At 38.3% G+C, this 18,651-nt stretch overlaps 1 protein-coding gene across 1 annotated transcript in view; it reads right to left on the bottom strand.

The window, feature by feature from the left end:
* Nucleotides 1–18,651, bottom strand: part of CNTNAP2 (contactin associated protein 2) — a 1,777,718-nt gene that overhangs the window by 829,917 nt on the left and 929,150 nt on the right. The window lies entirely within an intron of this gene.

The following is an 18,651-nucleotide window of genomic DNA, read 5'->3' as shown; positions in this document are numbered from 1 at the left end:
GTCAACTATATTTACAAAAAAAAAAATAATTAAAAAAATAATAAAAAAGAAGTATTCAAAGAACAATGGGGGTCATGTCAGAATGACACAGGAGCCAGCCTCAAGTAGGTTTCCATTGCTCAAATCTAGACAATTTAAGTGCAAATAAATAATTTGAGCATTAAAAAATATCTTGAGCATCAAACGAAGGAAGGAATGGAGGGAGGGAGAAATGTATACACCATATCCCATTAAAACACACAGGAATCCGTGAGTCCACCCACATAAAGATGAATAATTAAATGAAGAGAAAAGGAATCTGTTTCTATAGCACTATCCTAAGAAAGTAAAAAGCATAGTGGAATTAGAAAGTCACCATTTGGCAACCATCACAATAGTAATTAAATCAGGCAAATAACTATCAATGGATACGCAAATGTGTGGGTGAAAGTTAGATGAGGAACAAAGAAAGCCTCTAAGTGTCTCCCTTAAAACATATTACTTTCAATGGGGAAAGCAGACATTTTACAGCAGGGAACAGGGGAGACATCTTTGCAATCAGGTGACCCAAGTTATCACCGCAGGTCATGGGACTGATGGACATGTGGGCCCCTGGTAAAAAGCAATGAGAAGCCCACAGCATCACCTCGTGGTCCTCCTGCCTCAGATGCACAAGGTAGGTGCAGTCATGAGGAAACATCGGACAGACCCAGAGGAGCTGTTCAGGAATGATAAGGCTGTGGGAGTCTAGAAACAGCGGAGGATCGGATTCCTACTGGCAGACGTTGCAGAGGCAGGAACACAGATGTGACATGTGACCCCAGCTGGGGTCTTTTTGCTATACAGGATGTTACTGGATAGGGTAATGTAATGAGGTTTCTGAGTGAAAGTTATACTGGTGGCTTTTGTGCTCTTGGAATTTTCTTTTCAAGTTTTAAATTGTCTGAAAATAAAAGCTATTTTTTAAAAGCTGACATTCCATCTAACATGAAATGGTGGTTTATGATAAAAACTCTGCCATTCAAGAACCTTATTTTAGATGAAATTATCTCCCAGTAGAATGAAATTATCCTGTCTCCATTTCCCCATGTCCTACTTATTCTTTCTGCCACTTTAATCTGCATTTGATGCCCAGGGATTGTCACTGAGACACCTCTTCCTAATTTCAGTGATGATTTTCACATAACTAAAGGACATCTTTTACTCTTTAGTTAGACCCCTCAGTGGGGTCTGACCCTTGATCCTCATATATTGATACTCTGTGTTATCAAACCAGGAAGACTTCTGTGGTCTTAAAAATGGAAGTTCTGACTCCTGCCTCCCACTCCTACTTCAGTGCGTACCCTCTCATTAGACCCGAAGAGTTCCTAAACCCTACAAGTATCAGTACACATGAAACCACTCAGAACACCTTTCAAGATTTAAAAATTAAAACAATATTAATTAAACCATTAATTGAGTATAGGAAAATTCTACAAAAGTTTGATATTTTTCCTTGACATATACTTTACATTTTAAGTAAATTTATCACATTTAGAATGCTTCTGTCATACTTTTGTATGGCTGTCCTTGCTCACAGTGTTTCAGCCTCCCTATTTTTGCATCTGTGCCTCAGGAAAAACAAGCCTTTCTGAATCAAATTTTCTTCTTCCTCACATTTTCCATGGCTGACTTATTCTTATGATTCAGGTCAGCTCGTGTGTCACCTTTTGAGAAGGACCTTCCAAGACCAATATATTTAAAATTATTCTATTAATTTCCTCATTCTAGTTCTTCGGCTACTTGTTTCTTATCATAGATGTTGTCAAAATTTCTAATTATCTGGATTGGTTTATTTAAACATTTACTTCCATAAGTGTGTGTGTGTTTCTCCTCTTTCAGTGTATTAGTTTTTTGATATCAGTAATACTGACTTACTTCTCTATGAATTTATTTTAAAAAAACATTTTTGAGAAAGAGTCACATGCCATAAAGTTCACCACCCTACTTATCTTAGAATAATCAACAGTGTACATAGGAGACGTTCAAGATATGAGGTGTCTGTTATAAAGTGTGGAAACAAATTATTGCTTAATAGATTGAAGATACCCTTTACAACATAATATATATCTGTCTCCAGACTTTATGGACTTCTCTGCATTTGTTAGGTGAATGATAAGTGAATGGATGTTTGGATTTTTGTTCTGGAATGAGGGGATGTTTAACCTTGCTTCTTCACGTCATTCTGGTCTCTGCTGCAGGAGTTCGTTGGCCACCAGTTAGATAACACTCCTGACTCTTAGCGCTCTGCTCCCTTTACCCAGTCCATTTTCCTTCCTAACACTTACTGCCATCTGATGTGCTAAGGGCTTATAGTTGTTTCTATTATTAGAATGTAAATGCCATGAGACTAAATCCTGCTGGAGCTCAAAAACTGTCTGTTGGAGGAGCAGACAATGAAGGATTATGAGCAAGAAAATGACTTGATCATTCTATGTCATGTTATTCCCTTTCCGGTGGAAATGAGGATGGGCAGGCAGAGAGGAAACTTGAAGTAGGGATGGACTCTGAAAAACAAACTGAGGGCTTCAGAGGGGAAGGAGGGTGGGGGAATGGGATAGGCTGGTGATGGGTAGTAAGGAGGGCACGTATTGCATGGTGCACTGGGTGTTATACGCAACTAATGATTCATCGAACTTTACATCAAAAACCAGGGATGTACTGTATGGTGAATAACATAATATAATAAAAATATTATTATAAAAAAAGACACTGGCAAAGTTCCACATTCTTTTTTTTTTTTAAGTTTTTATTTATTTGAGAGAGAAAGAGTGTGAGCGAGAGGACACGAGTGAGGGGAGGGGCAGAGAAAGCAGCAGACTCCCCCCTGAGCAGGGAGCCTGACACTGGGCAGGGCTTGATCCCAGGACCCTGAGATCATGACCTGAGCCGAAGGCAGACACTTAACCTACTTCCAGGTGCCCCAGAAGTTTCAAATTCTTATCTAGAATATGTAGATAAAGCTAACCTAGAGGAAACAGATGGAAGATATTTCATAGGAAGATACAGCAGAACTGGCTGCTGCGGGAGGAGTCCAAGATGGCGGAGGAGCAGGAGGCTTAAATTTCGTCTGGTCCCAGGAATGCAGCTAGATAGCTATTAGACCATTCTATTAGACCATTCTGAACACCTACAAACTCAACTGGAGAATGAAGGAAAGAATAGCAGCAACTCTAAGAACAGAATAGCCACCACTTTCTGCAAGGACAGGAGTTGAGCTCCAGCTCGGCGTTCCAAGATGGCGGAGGAGCAGGAGACCTAAAGTTCGTCTGGTCCCAGGAATTCCACAAGAGAGCTACCAAACCATTGCGAATACCTATGAATGCAACTGGAGAATGAAGAAAAGAGTAGCAGAAACTATGAACAGAAAGGCAACCACTTTCTGCAAGGAGGAGAAAAGATGGTGGAGGAGTAGGTGACCCTTTCTCAGCTGGTCCGAGTCGAGCTGGATATCTACCAGACCATTCTGAACACCCACAGAATCAGCCTGAGACGCAGGAAGATACATCTGGATCTCTACAAATGAACATCTCCAGTGCTGAGTATTGAGGTACGAAGCGGGGAGCTGTGAATCCGAGCACAGATATAGGAAGATAAAGGAAAGGGGGAGGGAGCCTCTGCGCTCAGGCGCCGGGAAGCGATAGCCCCTTGTGCTGGGGAGCGGGCTGGACTCTCAGACCAGCACCCGCAAGAGAGCGGACTGAGGCAGTGAGTGTGGGGACACCCATGTCCAAATTGAAAACAGGAGCTCCTGACTGCACACTCGAACTAGAGTGAAACCGAGAGCTCAGGAGTGCAAGCGTGACCAGACTGAAAACTGGCGCTCCAGAGCACAGGCGAACCAGACTGAAACAGGGAGCTTGGGAGCTCGGAACCACGCATGGGGCGGCTGGCGGGGTTAGAAACACAAAGGACAGAGACGCGACCCCCCTGGAAGTGAGGGCTGGGATGCCGGGTGCGGGGCGCACAGCTCAGGATGCTGCAGGGTTGAGCACCACCAACAGAAACAGAGTTAAAGTGGCCAGAAAATCAGTGGAGAACGGGCCGCGATCCCTCTGTTCTGAGACAGAGGCTGAATTTCGGCCGCTACTGCTCTGCTCTCAGAAGAGGCACAGCAGACCACCAGGGAAAGCCTCCAGAGAACAAAAGCCCGGAAATACCGGCTCACAGTGTGCCCATCCCCATCCCCCCTCGCAGGGGACATGGAGACTCTACCCAAACAGGGTTGCCTGAGTATCGGTGTGGCAGGCCCCTCCCCCAGAAGGCAGGCTGAAAAATCAAGAAGCCCACAACCCGGGGCGCCTGGGTGGCTCAGTCATTAAGTGCCTGTCTTCGGATTAGGGCGTGATCACAGCGTTCTGGAAAGGAGTCCCTCATCGGCTTCTCCGCCTGGAGCCTGCTTCTTCCTATCCCATTCCCCTGCTTGGGTTCCCTTTCTTGCTGACTGTCTGTCTCTCTCTCTCAAATAAATAAATAAACTCTTTAAGGAAGAAGCCCACATCACTAAGATCTCTATAAAACAAGGGCGCACGGCCTGGGTCCCAGTCANCGGCCTGGGTCCCAGTCAATAATTTGGGCTCTGGACAACCCCGCAATCTCTCCTCATCAGAATGACGAGAGGAGAAGTCCCCTCCAGTAAAGAAAAGATAATGAGTCTGTGGCCTCTGCTACAGAAATAATAGATTTGGATATATGAATACATATGGATGTATCCCAATTATCAGAAATGGAATTCAGAGCAACAATGGTCAAGATGATGAGTAAACTTGAAAAAAGCATCAGAGAAAGCGTTGCTGAGAATATAGAATCCCTAAGGGCAGAAATGAGAGCGAATCTGACAGAAATTAAAAACTCAGTGGGCCAAATACAGTCAAAACTAGAGGCTCTGACGGCCAGGGTCACCGAGGCAGAGGAACGCGTTAGCGAATTGGAGGATGGGTTAGTAGAAGAAAAAACGAAAATAGAAGCTGGTCTTAAAAAAATCCACGCCCACGAATGTAGATTACGGGAGATTACTGACTCTATGAAACGATCCAATGTCAGAATCATCGGCATCCCTGAAGGGGTGGAGAAAAACAGAGGTCTAGAAGAGATATTTGAACAAATTGTAGCTGAAAACTTCCCTAATCTAGCAAGGGAAACAAGCATTCGTGTCCAAGAGGCAGAGAGGACCCCATCCAAGCTCAACCAGGACAAACCTACGCCACGGCATGTCATAGTGCAATTCGCAAATATTAGATCCAAGGATACAGTATTGAAAGCGGCCAGGGCAAAGAAATTTCTCACGTACCAAGGCAAAGGTATCAGGATTACGTCAGACCTGTCTACAGAGACCTGGAATGAGAGAAAGGCTTGGGGGGGCATTTTTAAAGCTCTTTCAGAGAAAAACATGCAGCCAAGGATCCTTTATCCAGCAAAGCTGTCATTCAGAATTGATGGAGAAATAAAGACGTTCCAAAATCGCCAATCATTAACCAATTTCGTAACCACGAAACCAGCCCTACAGGAGATATTAAGGGGGGCTCTATAAAGGTAAAAAGGCCCCAAGAGTGATACAGAGCAGCAAGTCACAACCGATACAAAGACTTTAAAGAGAAATGGCATCATTAAAATCATATCTGTCAATAATCTCTATCAATCTAAATGGCTTAAACTCTCCCATAAAACGCCACAGGGTTGCAGATTGGATAAAAAGACATGACCCATCCATTTGCTGTCTACAAGAGACTCATTTTGAACCCAAAGATGCATTCAGACTTAGAGTAAGGGGATGGAGTACCATCTTCCACGCAAATGGACCTCAAAAGAAAGCTGGAGTAGCAATTCTCATATCAGATAGACTGGATTTTAAACTAGAGGCCATAGAGAGAGATACAGAAGGGCACTATATTATTCTTAAAGGAAGTATTCAACAAGTGGATATGACAATTATTAATATATATGCCCCCAACAGGGGAGCAGCAAGATACACAAGCCAACTCTTAACCAAAATAAAGAGACATATAGATAAGAACACAGTAATAGTAGGGGACCTCAACACCCCACTATCAGAAATAGACAGAACACCCTGGCAAAAACTAAGCAAAGAATCAAAGGCTTTGAATGCCATACTCGACGAGTTGGACCTCATAGATATATATAGAACACTACACCCCAGAACCAAAGAATACTCATTCTATTCAAATGCCCATGGAACATTCTCAAGAATAGATCATGCTCTGGGACACAAAACAGGTCTCAGCCAATACCAAAAGATTGAAATTATCCCCTGCATATTCTCAGACCACAACGCTCTGAAATTGGAACTCAACCACAAGGAAAAACCTGGAAGAAACTCAAACACTTGGAGGCTAAGAACCATCCTGCTCAAGAATGACTCGATAAACCAGGAAATCAAAAAACAAATTAAACAATTTATGGAGACCAACGAGAATGAATACACAACGGTCCAAAACCTATGGGATACTGCAAAGGCAGTCCTAAGGGGGAAATACATAGCCATCCAAGCCTCACTCAAAAGAATAGAAAAATCTAAAATGCAGTTTCTATATTCTCACCTCAAGAAACTGGAACAGCAACAGAGGGACAGGCCTAACCCACTGACAAGGAAGGAGTTGACCAAGATTAGAGCAGAAATCAATGAATTAGAAACCAGAAGCACAGTAGAGCAGATCAACAGGACTAGAAGCTGGTTCTTTGAGAGAATCCATAAAATTGATAGACCACTGGCAAAACTTGTCCAAAAACAAAGAGAAAGGACTGAGATTATTAAAATTATGACTGAAAAGGGAGAGGTCACGACCAGCACCATTGAAATTGCAAGGATTATTAGAAACTTTTATCAACAGCTATATGCCAAAAAACTAAACAATCTGGAAGAGATGGAGGCCTTCCTGGAAACCTATAAACTACCAAGACTGAAACAGGAAGAAATAGATTTCTTAAATAGGCCAATTAACTATGAAGAAATTGAGTCAGTGATAAACAACCTTCCAAATAATAAAACTCCAGGCCCAGACGGTTTTCCTGGGGAATTCTACCAAACATTCAAAGAAGAAATAATACCTATTCTCCTAAAGCTATTTCAAAAAATAGAAACAGAAGGAAAGCTACCAAACTCATTCTATGAGGCTAATATTACCTTGATCCCCAAACCAGGCAAAGACCCCCTCAAAAAGGAGAATTACAGACCGATTTCTCTAATGAATATGGATGCCAAAATCCTCAACAAGATCCTTGCTAATAGAATCCAACAGTACATTAAAAGGATTATCCATCATGACCAAGTGGGATTCATACCTGGGATGCAAGCATGGTTCAACACTCGCAAATCAATCAATGTGATACATCATATCAACAAGAAAAGACTCAAGAACCATATGATCCTCTCAATTGATGCAGAAAAAGCATTTGACAAAATACAGCATCCTTTCCTGATTAAAACCCTTCAGAGTGTAGGAATAGAGGGTACATTTCTCAATCTCATAAAAGCCATCTATGAAAAGCCTACTGCAAGCATTATTCTCAATGGGGAAAAGCTGGAAGCCTTTCCCTTAAGATCAGGAACACGACAAGGATGCCCACTCTCGCCACTATTATTCAACATAGTACTAGAAGTCCTTGCAACAGCAATCAGAAGACAAAAAGGGATCAAAGGTATCCAAATCGGCAAAGAAGAAGTCAAACTGTCTCTCTTTGCAGATGACATGATACTCTATATGGAAAACCCAAAGGAATCCACTCCCAAACTATTAGAAGTTATAGAACAATTCAGTAAGGTGGCAGGATACAAAATCAATGCCCAGAAATCAGTTGCATTTCTATACACGAATAACGAGACTGAAGAAAGAGAAATTAGGGAATCCATCCCATTTACAATAACACCAAAAACCATACGTTACCTTGGAATTAACTTAACCAGAGACGTAAAGGACCTATATCCTAGAAACTATAGATCACTTTTGAAAGATATTGAGGAAGACATAAAAAGATGGAAAAATATTCCATGCTCATGGATTGGAAGAATTAACATAGTTAAAATGTCCATACTACCCAGAGCAATCTACACTTTCAATGCTATCCCGATCAAAATACCGAGGACATTTTTCAAAGAACTGGAACAAATAGTCCTTAAATTTGTATGGAACCAGAAAAGGCCCCGAATCTCCAAGGAACTGTTGAAAAGGAAAAACAAAGCTGGGGGCATCACAATGCCGGATTTCGAGCTGTACTACAAAGCTGTGATCACAAAGACAGCATGGTACTGGCACAAAAACAGACACATCGACCAATGGAACAGAATAGAGAACCCAGAAATGGACCCTCGGCTCTTTGGGCAACTAATCTTTGATAAAGCAGGAAAAAACATCCGGTGGAAAAAAGACAGTCTCTTCAATAAATGGTGCTGGGAAAATTGGACAGCTACATGCAAAAGAATGAAACTTGACCACTCTCTCACACCATACACAAAAATAAACTCCAAATGGATGAAAGACCTCAATGTGAGACAGGAATCCATCAAAATTCTAGAGGAGAACATAGGCAACAACTTCTATGACATCGGCCAGAGCAACCTTTTTCACGACACATCGCCAAAGGCAAGAGAAATAAAAGATAAAATGAACTTATGGGACTTTATCAGGATAAAGAGCTTCTGCACAGCCAAGGAAACAGTCAAAAAAACTAAGAGACAGCCCACGGAATGGGAGAATATATTTGCAAAGGACACCACAGATAAAGGACTGGTATCCAAGATCTACAAAGAACTTCTCAAACTCAATACACGAGAAACAAATAAACAAATCATAAAATGGGCAGAAGATATGAACAGACACTTTTCCAATGAAGACATACAAATGGCTAACAGACACATGAAAAAATGTTCAAAATCATTAGCCATCAGGGAAATTCAAATCAAAACCACACTGAGATACCACCTTACGCCAGTTAGAATGGCAAAGATAGACAAGGCAAGAAACAACAATTGTTGGAGAGGATGTGGAGAAAGGGGATCCCTCCTACATTGTTGGTGGGAATGCAAGTTGGTACAGCCACTCTGGAAAACAGTGTGGAGGTCCCTTAAAAAGTTAAAAATTGAACTACCCTATGACCCAGCCATTGCACTACTGGGTGTTTACCCCAAAGATACAGACGTAGTAAAGAGAAGGGCCATATGCACCCCAATGTTCATAGCTGCATTGTCCACAATAGCCAAATCATGGAAGGAGCCGAGATGCCCTTCAACAGATGACTGGATTAAGAAGCTGTGGTCCATATATACAATGGAATATTACTCAGCTATCAGAAAGAACAAATTCTCAACATTTGCTGCAACATGGACGGCACTGGAGCAGATAATGCTAAGTGAAATTAAGTCAAGCAGAGAAAGACAATTATCATATGATTTCTCTCATCTATGGAACATAAGAACTAGGATGATCGGTAGGCGAAAAAAGGGATAAAGAAAAGGGGGGTAATCAGAAGGGGGAATTAAACATGAGAGACTATGGAATATGAGAAACAAACTGAGGACTTCAGAGGGGAGGGGGTGGGGGAATGGGATAAACTGGTGATAGGTAGTAAGGAGGGCACATATTGCATGGTACATTGGGTGTTATACGCAACTAATGGGGCATCGAACTTTACATCGGAATCTGGGGATGTACTGTATGGTGACTAACATAATATAATAAAAAATCATTTAAAAATGTTTTCATTTAAAATGAATAAGGTGAAACTAATAAAAATATGCAAAGTGTAAAATATTATGGAGCCTAGCTTAATAGGAGGCAGTCAATAAAGAAACATAAAGCTAAAAAAAAAAAAAAAAAAAAGAAAAGAACTGGCTGCTGTACTGGAAACAGGGAGTACATTGAGACAGTGACAACTAGGAGGGCTCAGATTGCTGGCTGAGCAACTAGATGAATGCTTCTGACTCACCCAATGGAGGAGACACAGGAAGAACATTTGGTCTTTAGGGAGCAGGATGAAACAGGACAGGAGAAAGTGTGATGGGTGGGTTTTGACAAGCTCAAAGCTGAACTTTTCAAGTCCGAAGTAGCCAGGGGATATCTAAGATAAAATGTTCAATCTACAGGTTAATATTAATGTCTGCTTATCAGGAGAGAGATCAGAGTTTGAAAAAGATTTGGGAGTAATTATGCGCTGGGGGTGGAAGAAACTGCGTGAAGAAATTGCATAATGCACTAAGCAAAGAAACCTAAGGTTGGACTCTAGAAATCATCTACATATCAGGAGTAGGATCAGAAAAATAAACCAGTGAAGAAAAATGAGAAAGAGGCAAAAGAAAAACCAATAAGAAATGATAACAACAAAGTGAAGGAATGGCCATCATCATCACTGGTAAGGGAGAATGATCACTAAATCAAGTTAAGTAAAGACTGAGAGTTTGACTTAAGTTTACCATTTAAGTCAGTGGGAAATATGGGGGAACTATAGAGGTGGGTATAAATAACAAATTGCATTGTTTAAGGAGTACATGAGAAGTGGGCAAGCTCAGAGACTGTAGCGATTCTACCTTTATTATAAAATAGTGTTGTACCAGGTAAAGGCTAACTTCTTTGGAGACAATTTCTTAGCTAATTTTAATTATGTAAGTTATTTAATATAATCTGTTGACTCTTCCAAATTTAGTATGTTATTTATATTTATTACATGTATGTTTACTTTCTGCTTTTTATAAGGGATGAGTAGAAGATACCAGGCTAGGGATTATGTCTCTATCACTTTTTGACTGTGGGTAAATTAATTAAATGCTCTGTTCCCTGTCCCTTTATTTATAAAATAGAGAAAATTATAAAACTATAGTACAGGAGGCTGTTGTGAATAATTAATTAGAACATACACATGACATAAGTCCCTAGAAAATTGTGGTCCATAGTATATACCAGAGATCCAGAAATTATCATCATCATCATCATCATTTTTATTATTCTAAATGGTTTAAATTATTTCAATCCTTTTTTGTATTTAATAAATACCCAAAACCACATTATTTCTGTCCTTAAGAATATTAAATTCTAATCAGGAAGATAATCTCAGAAACATGAATATACTTGTGCTAAATAATGTTACTACCTATCCATATGAGTACAGAAAGTGCAAATATTTGAAGAATTTGAGAAGGCATTCTTTTTTCTTGAATATTTCCTTCCTGAACTAACATTGTCCAGGGTTTTCTTTATACTTTCCTAGCAATCTCATTTCAATCTCCTTTACTGATTTCTTGTCTTCTACCTGCCATATAAACATAGGAGTCTGTCGAAGTTTGTCCTGGGCTAGGTCTGTTTTCTTGGAAGTCTCAGCATAAAAATGGTCCTCTCTAAAAAATGATCAGAAGACCTCAATACACATTCTTCCAAAGAAAACACACAAATGGCCAACAGACATATGAAAAGATACTCAATATCACTAATCATGAAGGAAATCAGATCAAAACCATGATGATATATCACCTTCTACTTGTCAGGATGGCTAGAATTAAAGGACAAGAAACAACAAGTGTTGGCAAAGATGTGGAGAAAAAGGAACCCTTGTGCACTGTTGGGACTGCAAACTGGTACAGCCACTGTGGAAAACAGTATGGAAGTTCCTCAAAAAATAAAAAATAGAAATACCATATGATCCAGTGAGTCCACTCCTGGGTGTTTACTCAAAGAAAACAAAACACTAAATTAAAAAGATATATGTACCCCTATGTTTAGTGCAGCATTACTTAAAATAGCCAGGATATGGAAGCAACCCAAGTGTCCATCAATAGATGAATGGATTAAGAAGATGTGGTACACACACACACACACACACACACGCACACACACACATGGAATGGAATGGGATATTACTCAGCCATAAAAAAAAGAATGAGATCTTGCCATCTGCAACAACATGGATGGACCAGGAAGACATAATACTAAGTGAAGTAAATCAGAGAGAAAAAGACAAATACAATATGATTTCACTCATATATGGAATTTGAGAATCAAAACAAAACAAAAAACAAACAAAAAGGAGACAAACAAAAAACCAGACTCTTAAATACAGAGAACAAACTGAAGATTGGCAGAGGGGAGGTGGGTGGAAGGATGGGCACAACAGATAAAAGGGATTAAGAGTACACTTACTGCGATGAGCAATGAGTAATGTATAGAATTATTGAATCACTATGGTGAATACCTGAAACTAATATAATACTATACATCAGTCAAAAAAAAATTGTCCTAACCAAACCCATTTCTTCAACTACCTACTATATGAATATGTCTCCAATGATAGTTCCATGTCAAGTTTTTCCTCTGAGCTCAGAACTGATGCATCCAGAAGCTTCTTAAATTCTCCATTCCAATGTGTCACAGATGTTCAAAACTCAAGAAATATTGTTCTTGATCCCAGTTGGTATTCTAATCTAACATCATCCCTATCTATATTGGTGGTCACTCAAAAAGTCTTCAGTGCAGTTTCATCTAAGAGGTTGCACATATTAAACAATCACCCCTAGTACCTCCATCCTCACTCACTGAAATGCATCATGTCAATCACATCATGTCAGTCTTCCATTTTAAATAATCCTCACAGTCAGATTCTGCACCATCTGAGCCCTATCACAGCTTCTCCACCACCCACTTCCAATCCATCTCCAGCATGAAGTCCAAGTGATCGCTATTACAAATATTAGTCTGATCATGTTACATACCTGATCAGGAGTCTTTTATTTATTTGATAAAATGACTTAACAGGATTAAAAAAAAAACTTCCAAAGTCTTTTTTCTCTTTAATGTTCTAGTTTTCTAAATGAAAAATATATTTGTAATGATTTGCAAAATACGGCATCATATATTAAGAAAAGGAATTTTTTTTAAAGAGAGAGGGGTGAGGGGCAGAGGGAGATGGAGAGAGAGAATCTTAAGCAGACTCCATGCCCAGTGAGGAGCCCAACGTGGGGCTCAATCTCACAACCCTGAGATCACGACCCAAGCCGAAATCAAGAGTTGGATGCTTAACTGACTGAGCCACTCGGGTGCCTGGAAATATTTATCTTTTAAAATGCACTTACTAGCTTGGTTTATTTAATTAAAATTAATTTGATATAATTTATTAGACCACTTAGGTAGCTAGAATAATTTTAAATATGTATAATTTAGAATATTAAAAACTTATAAAAGCCTTAGTATACTATAAACCTAGTATAAACCTTATTTTTATTATAACCTTAGATATAAAATCCTTATAATAAAAACTTGATATTTATAAAAAATCTATAGCCCTAGCAGATCAATTATTTCTAAATAAGATTATCTGTGGATCTACCCTCCTATCCTCATATAATAATCATAAGACATGTTAACTGTGTTTGTAACACAGCTAGCTTAAATCTAAAAGATACTGGATATCTTTCTGAGTTTCTTTTAAAAGTAATGAAGAAAATTATAAGACCATAGAGAATAAAAGGAAACCAGAAAAGCAGACTAGATATCTTGACAAATTGGGATAGTTATCAATTTGCAAATCAAATTGTACAATATGATTTAAAAAGCCATAGCTGTCCAGGGGTAGTCATAAAAAGAAGATAAGAATTACCAAACTGAATAATTTGGCTCTTTTATGTCCTTTTAAAAATGTTAAGTGGTCTTTTATTTAAAACTTAGTTGTGTATTCATACATAGCAAGAGTGCAAAATACAAAATCAAAGACTTACATTTGATAGCCTTAATTTCTTATGACCATAGCCTGCCATTGTATCTAATACATAAAATGGATACATTCATACTTTCACAAAATAATATTGTCTTCTTGACATACAAATGGCTAACAGACATATGAAAAAATGTTCAAAATCATTAGCCATCAGGGAAATTCAAATCAAAACCACACTGAGATACCACCTTACGCCAGTGACAATGGCAAAAATTGACAAGGAAAGAAACAACAAATGTTGGAGAGGATGTGAAGAAAGGGGATCCCTCTTACACTGCTGGTGGGAATGCAAGGGTACAGCCACTTTGGAAAACAGTGTGGAGGTCCCTTAAAAAGTTAAAAATTGAGCTACCCTATGACCCAGCCATCACACTACTGGGTATTTACCCCAAAGATACAGATGTAGTGAAGAGAAGGGCCATATGCACCCCAAAGTTCATAGCAGCATTGTCCACAATAGCTAAATTGTGGAAGGAGCTGAGATGCCCTTCAACAGATGACTGGATTAAGAAGTTGTGGTCCATATATACAATGGAATATTACTCAGCTATCAGAAAGAATGAGTTCTCAACATTTGCTGCAACAGGGACAGCACTGGAGGAGATAATGCTAAGTGAAATAAGTCAAGCAGAGAAAGACAATTATCATATAGTTTCACTCATTTACGGAACATAAGAAACAGCAGGGAGATCGGTAGGAGAAGGAAGGGAAGAGTGAAGGGGGGGTAAACAGAAGGGGGAATGAACCACGAGAGACTATGGACTCTGGGGAACAAACTGAGGGCTTCAGAGGGGAGGGGTATTGGGATAGGCCATTGATGGGTATTAAGGAGGGCACATATTGCATGGAGCACTGGGTGTTATACGCAAATAATGAATCATGGAACACTACATCAAAAACTAAGGATGTACTGTATGGTGACTAATATAACATAATAAAAAATTATTATTAAAAAATAATATTGTCTTCTTGATTCCTCTTCATAAGTATAAGCAGTTTGCTATTTACTATGGAATAATACAATATTCTGTGAATTATAATCCTAGTGGTCAGGAGTGTGGGCTACAGAATAGCAGAACCAGTTGGAACCCTAGCCCTGCTTTATATCAGTTAGGTAGTTAGGTGTCCTTGACTAGCTCACCTATCTGATCCTTTTCTTTTTTTTAATTTATTATTTTTTAATAAAAATGTTTATACTTAATGTGTAAAACATAATGTTTAATATACATACACATAGTGAAATGATTACCACAGTCAAGCTAATTAACATTTCCACTGTTCACATAGTTACCATTTTTTGTGTATGAGAGTACTTGAAATCTATTCTCTTAGCAAATTTCATTAACAAAGTATGAAGTCAGTTTGAAGGCAAAATACTTTGAGAATGCTTCAAATTTCACTAACCCTATATTCTCCAATAATATTTTTTCCCAAAATGCTGATGTTCATTTTGAGTTTTTAAAAAAATGACTCATTGCATATGAAAACATTTGTAAAATTTTTACTATATCTCTATTTTTATCATAATATAAATTCTCTACTATGAAATCATTTATTTAACAATATTTGACATTCAATAATATTTGTAGAATATTACAGAATAATTAGGAAAAGAGATAGAAATAATAACCTCTACAGAATTCCACTTTCTATGATGTCGCAATGTGAGAAGCCTGAAACTTTTCCAGTTCAGAACACCTAGAAATAGATAAAAATGTAACAAACATCCTTTAAATTATATATCTAAGCATCCAATATGGTAGGAGAAACTTTCAGAGGTCAAAGAAAAAGAAAAAGCTGAAATTCAAGATGATTCTGGGCCATTAGTATTCAGAAGCTATTTGCTAATCTTTGTAATGCAGAGGTTTGGATTTTAAAGGCCAAGCAGAATTAAAAATCAAGTGTTGGACCTGTGCAAAAATAGGACCCCCTCCAACCCAACACCACCATCACATAAAGCCTGAAAATGCTAAAATCTCAGTAGAAGCAGATAGTGGAGAAAAATCTACCAGTCAGCAAAGAAAGATGACAAGGAAATTTGTCTCTTTTCCTAGCCTATAGAAAAAAAAAAAAACAACTTTCTGAGAATTCATAAACCGCAGCCTTGCTCAACAAAATTATGGCTTTCAAATTTACAAGAACGATAGGGTGTAAGCCCTAAGCCAAGAAATTAAAATAGAAAAAAATGGTCTCAAGATGCTATCATGTGAAGGGAGTATAAATCTTCTCTGGACTGACTCTGGAATTACAGGATTGCTGAAGAAAAAAACCCAAGAAATTTAAACTCAACATCCGAAGATACAAAACATAAGAAAACAAACATAATGAACAAGATTCAGCAGAAACATCACACAGAAAAATCTGGTCTCCATGAATTTCAGATTTTAGGATTGGAAATACGGTAAAACATTAAAAACAATTAAGCAAATAAAAAGTGGAATAAAATAAGTAAAAAAGGATGAGGTACTATTAAAAGGAACCAGTCGGATTTGACAAATAGCAAACAGATCCTCCAGGAATTAAAATATACTATTAAAAATAAAATTCATTAGTTGCATTAAGCACATGAGACAAAGTTATAGAATGTATTTGTAAACTGAAAGATAGATTGGATACCCAGGATGTAGTCCAGAAATGAAAAGTGATTAAAAATATTAAATATAAATTTTAAAATGTGGAGCATGGGAATATGGTCTAACATATAGTAGATTAAAATTTCAGGAGAGAAAAGAGAGAAAGATGAAAGAATTCAAAGGTATAATGCCTGAGAGTTTTCTAGAACTGATTAAAAATTCAGATTCGAAGAGAACAATAATTCTCCCCAAAATTTTTTTAAAAAATAAATCTAATAGACACAGAATAGTATAAAATCCTATCACCTAGGAGTGTAATAGTAGCAAGACAGAAAACACATGAGTCCTAAAGTAGACAGGAAACAAGTTCTTAACAAGGGAAAATGGAAGGTAGAATGAAGAACACATTCAAAGTGCTGAAAGAAAATAAAATTCCAATCCAGAATTGTTTATCAAGCTAAATTATCAAACAAGAGAAAAAGTGAAATTAAGACATTTTCAGGCAAAGAAAAATTAAAGCAAGTTACCACCAACAGACCCCCCATTAAAAATCACCAAAACTAGAGGATGTGTGTCAAGCAGAAAGGAACTAAGTCCAAAAAGAAAAGAAATACAGGGAGGCATGGTACGAGGGCGAAAAAAGTGGCAAACATGGGAAAATCTAAAAATACATCAACTACATAAAAATAAAATTATAAAAATGATAATATTGAAGTTAAAAAAGAGGTAGAACTAAAATGTAGGACTAAAGTAGGATACAGGATGGCAGAGGATGAAAATTTACATTATGCCAAGTGTTACGGACTAAATTGCGTCTCCCCAAATTCTTATGTTAAAGCCTCAACCTCCAAGGTGACTATATTTAGGGTGTTTAGGGAGCTAATAAAGGTTAAATGAAGTCATAAGGGTGGGCCCTAATCCCATAGGACTGTTGTCTTTATAAGGAGAGGAAGAGACCCAGAGATCAATCTCCGTCCCCCACCTCCCCGGAGTGCCCTGAAGAAAGGTCATTTGAGGAGGTGGCCACAAGGCAGCCATCCTTCCAGCTAGGAAGAGAGGCCTTACCAGAAACCAACCCTGACACGTTGATCTTTGACCTCGGACCTCCAGAAGTGTGAAAAAATAAACTTCTGTTGCTTAAGCCACTCTGTGGTATTCTGTTATGGCAGCCCCAGAGGACTAATACACCAAATTTCTCTCGCAGTTTAGAAGAAAGATCAAGATGTTAAGTTACTTTTGACTTTTATAAATACTCATGAAACAATTATAAAGCTAATCCCTAAAATTGAAAATATGGAGTACATACATTTTACATTTTTGGGGGCATATGTATCTTTTAAAATACTTAATCAAGGAAAAGAAAGAAACAAAGGCACACAGAAAAAGTAGAAGCAAAAAACAAGACGGTAGAAATTTATCTAAGTATCGCAATAGCTAAAATTGATTTTCACAACACTGAACGTTACACTGAAGACAGGTTGTACCAGTGGATTTTTTTTAATCCAACCATATTCTATTTCCAAGAAGCACATCTGAAACACAGGGACCAAGAAAAGTTGAAAGTAAAAGAACTGAAAAAGATAAGCAAGGCAAATACAAATGTTTAAACATCTGTTGGCTTTAACGATATACTTACTACCTTAGTGATGGAGTCCCAATATATTGATATAATTTATAATATCAACATTGGTATTAATATGTGGAGAAGTACAAGCTCCAGGGCAAGCGTGTCTGAGTTGAATCTTGCTTATTCCTGGTTACCGATTATGTTCTACGAAATGACTTAAAACTGTGCCTTACAGCGTTTCCTCGCCTCTAAAATAGAGGAAAACAATAGTTTCTATCTCATCGCATCATTTTGAGAATGAAATCAGTGCACGTAAATTGTTAAGCAAACAGTCTGACACACAGAAATAATGCTCACCGTCCGTGAGGAGGATGAAGTGGTAAAACTATATTTTAGGATAAAACCAAAACAAATGAAGAAAAAGGGCACCATCAAGGATAAGAAAGGTTAGTATGTAACAACAAATGTAAAATGCACTAAACAGTTATAAATATTCTAAATACACAGGATTCAAATAGACAAAACAAATTTTTAAGAAATTCAAGCATTTCCTTAAGAAAACCTCCCTGATGACTGCCCCCTTACCTCAAATTCTAGGTCCATCCCCTATGTCCCTCAGGAGCACCCAGTGCATAAATTACACCAGAGCTTCCCTCACAGAATATTCTTCGTTTCTCACTTCTGCCCTACCTAATGCCTGCAAGCTGGAGCTACGGTCTGTATTCTCAGTACCAAGTCACATGCAAGATACAGAGTAAGCATCCAAAATATGAATGTTTGACA

The sequence above is a fragment of the Ailuropoda melanoleuca genome, chromosome 1 (assembly GCF_002007445.2).
Source record: "Ailuropoda melanoleuca isolate Jingjing chromosome 1, ASM200744v2, whole genome shotgun sequence".
Taxonomy (NCBI): domain Eukaryota; kingdom Metazoa; phylum Chordata; class Mammalia; order Carnivora; family Ursidae; genus Ailuropoda; species Ailuropoda melanoleuca.
Note: the sequence above shows the minus strand (reverse complement) of the source record. Positions and strands in the feature narration are given on the sequence as shown.